Source organism: Dasypus novemcinctus, chromosome 15, assembly GCF_030445035.2.
Source record: "Dasypus novemcinctus isolate mDasNov1 chromosome 15, mDasNov1.1.hap2, whole genome shotgun sequence".
Taxonomy (NCBI): Eukaryota; Metazoa; Chordata; class Mammalia; order Cingulata; family Dasypodidae; genus Dasypus; species Dasypus novemcinctus.
This window is the reverse complement of record NC_080687.1, coordinates 32254396-32258085: the sequence shown is the minus strand read 5'-3', so window position 1 is coordinate 32258085 and position 3690 is coordinate 32254396. Positions and strand designations below refer to the sequence as shown.

The 3690-nt window shown below is 37.5% G+C and overlaps 1 pseudogene; it reads right to left on the bottom strand.

Moving 5' to 3' along the window:
- Positions 1–667: 667 nt before the first annotated feature.
- Positions 668–1629, bottom strand: LOC101443799 (kelch-like protein 7 pseudogene; annotated as a pseudogene).
- Between the last annotated feature and the right edge of the window lie 2061 nt (positions 1630–3690).

Sequence of the window (3690 nt, the reverse complement as noted above, 5' to 3'; positions counted from 1 at the left end):
TTCAATTACTTAAATTTTCCATTGGAAGATAAATAAAGTTTTGATCGAGTATACAAAAGAGCAATTAAATATGGGTCATTTATACGTGCAAAGCAAGACATTAAAAATGAGAATTCTAAAATATGAACTAGAGTGGACCTACTGGTATTCTACTGTAGAATTTTTGTGATTGCAGCAATGGAAGAAATAACATCATTGGTGTGGATACTGTGGCCACTGGAGTTACTGAAGACAGGGAAAGGGAAAAAGAGGCATAATATGGAGGCATTTTGGGGACTTGGAGTTGTTCTGAATGATATTGCAGGGACAGAAGCAGGACATTATATATCCTACCATAACCTACCAGATGGACTGGGAGAGAGTGTAAACTACAATGTAAACTATAATCCATGCTGTGTAGCAGTGCTCCAAAATGTATTCATCAAATGCAAAGAATGTACCACACTAATGAAAGAAGTTGTTAATGTGGGAAAAGTGGGGGGTGTGGGGAGTGGGGCATATGGGAATCCCCTGTATTTTTTAATGTAACACTTTATGTGATCTATATATCTTTGAAAAATAAATAAAAGGTACATTTAAAAATAATAATAATTCTGAAGTTACAGTCACACTTCCAGGCTTGTGTAAAACATGCATCTCTTTTCAACTTTGGGTTAACTATAAGATGTTACTGAGAGCATCTAAACAGAGCTCTGCTGTAGTCATGTTTTTTTCTTCTAGACCTTGTGCCTTCTACCAGTTCTTCTCTATGCTCTGGAGATAGTAGATGGTACTTCATTCCACTTATCATCATCTTAAGGAATTCAAAATTGTCTGGAATAAGTGGTAAGCTTGTACCATTTTACTTAAGAAATTCTTTGATATAAGAGGAAATCTGACTTCAGCAAGATATCAACCGTGAATGCTTGGCAATTAGGTTCATCGTATTTCAACCACCTGACTGCAGGATCAGAAACCTGATCCTCTGCTCTCACAGTCCTGCTTGAGGAGATATCAAGTTGTAGAAACTCATCAGTTTTGTAAGCTTCAGAAAATGCTGATGAGTAAAGTCATCTGCAGTTGCTTTCAATTCAGGACAGTCCAGACACTCTGCTAGAATACTTCTACCAAGACAATTTGAGGCATCACCTTGTTCTTTTAAAAATGAACACATGTTTTCTTCACAGATTCAATCTGGCACTGGTTTGCTGCATTTAACAAAGATTGAACATTGTTGCTATTCACCGAAATTCTAGCAGTCTAAGCAAATTCTACAAGATGTTTAATAATGTCAGGTACGGCATCTTTGAGTCCTATTTCAAAAGACTTTGATCCAAGCATGTGAGTTGAGAAGACTAAGTTTAAAGAAATGACTGGCTGCAGCAAGGACAACACGATTAGCAGGTATCTTTCCTTCCTGGACCATGAGAATCACATCACTCAACGTTTCCCACATCTGCTTTTGTCTTCGTGGAAAACCGGACAACAATCACAAAACTGAAAAATTCCCGTAAATCTCCTTAGACGTGTATTTTCTGTTTCTTCATGTTTCACTCCTATGAAGCCTGCCAACAATTTAGGTTCTTTTCTATTAGCAAATTTCTTCCCAGTCTTTTTCTTGCTGCTCTTCTCTACCCCGGAAGTTGCCATCCTCCCTATTCTGCTCTTGCTCCAGGCACTCTGGGGCTTCTGATACCAAACACAGCAGCCAGGCTGCTCCACAACTGCTGAAAGACAACGACGGCCCCCTCAGGGGCTTGCAGGAGGCGAGCGTAGCAGACTTGGTTGGGTTGCGTCCCCTGCACTGCTAAGTGTCTTTTAAGCATAGGCTACAAATTGACACGTGATACTTCTGGGTATATCCCACTGACTAGAATTTTAGCCACAAGGCCTCACTTAGCTGCAAGCATGGCTGGAAAATGCATATTTAATCTGAGAGCCCATGTGTCCATTAAAAACTGAGAGGATGAATGGATATTGGGGACAGCTAACAGACTCTTCTACAGGTGAAGTTATATACCCATTTTCCAGATGAGAATGTAAGAACATTACATTAATGAAAAAAGCAGAGCTAGAATCTAAGTATCCTGAATCATTTTAAATATATTTTTTTATTTTTTAAATATATTAAATATATTTTAAAATATATTAGAGAGCAGGATTTATAGACAAAAAGATAGAAAAAAATCGAGCAGGGACTTAGGGATTTGAATGACAACACAAAACATGCAAACATATGCATTATAGGTATTCCAGAAGGAGAAGAGAAGGGAAAAGAGACAGAAGGGGTATTGGAGAAAATAATGACTGAAAACTTCCAAAACCTATTGAAGGAGATAAATGTACATGACCAGGAAGCACAGCGCACCCCAAACAGTATATATTCCAACAAGTCTACTCCAAGGCATATATACTTGTCCAATTACCCAATGCTCAACACAAAGAGAAAATACTGAAGGCAGCAAGAGAGAAGAGAACCATCACATACAAGGGAAGCTCAATGAGATTAAGTGCTGGTTTCTCATCTGAAACCATGGAGGCAAGAAGGCAGTGGTATGACATAGTTAAGGTACTAAAAGAAAAAAAATTCCAGCCAACAATACTCTACCCAGAAAAGCTGACATTCAAAAATGATGGAGAGTTCAAAATATTCACAGATAAACAGAAACTAAGAGAGTATGCCAATATGAAGTCTGCCTTTGAAGAAATACTAAAGGAAGTTCTACAGGATGAAAAAACAAAACAAAACAGGAGAAACAGAGTTGGAGGAGAGTGTAAGAACAACTAAAAAGACAAACAGAGAAATAAAAGCAACATGGCATACACAAATCCAAAGAAAATGTGGCTAATGTAAGCAATTCCTTGAGAGTAATAACACTGAACATTAATGGATTAAACTCACCTGTCAAGAGACACAGATTGGCAGAATGGATAAGGAAATATGACCCATCTATGTGCTGCCTACAGGAAACCCATCTTAGACCCAGGGTTTCAAGGAGGTTGAAAGTGTGCTGGAAAATAATTTTACAAACAAACAATAACCATAAAAGCACAGGAGTAGCTACATTAATATCGGGCAAAATGGACTTTAAATGCAAAACTATTGTGAGAGACAGATATGGATGCTAAATATTAGTAAAAGGGGTAATCTTTCAAGAAGAAAGAACAATCATAAACATTTATGAACCTAATCAGGGTGCCTCAAAATACATGAGGCAAACACTGGAAAAACTAAGTGGAGGAATAGACGCCTGTACAATTATGATGGGGGACTTTAATACACAACTATCACCATTAGACAGAACATCTCAACAGAGAATCGATGAAGAAACAAAGACTTTGAGTAATATATTAGAAGATCTGGACCTAATAGGCATATACAGAACAATACACCCAAATACAGCAGGATATATATTCTTATCAAGCACACATGGATCATTTTTCAAGATAGACCATGTGCTAAGCCACAGAGAAAGTCTCAATGAATTCAGAAAGATTGAAATCATGCAAAATAATTTATCTGACCACAGTGGAATGAAGCTGGAAATATGCAAGGGCCAAAGAACCAGATTAGGCACAAAGATATGGAAGTAAGCAACACATGCCTAGAAAACAGTAGGTCAAGGAGGAAATCTCAAAAGAAATCAGTAACTACTTTGAAACTAATGAAAGTGACAGCACAACATATCAAAACTTATAGGATGCATCAAA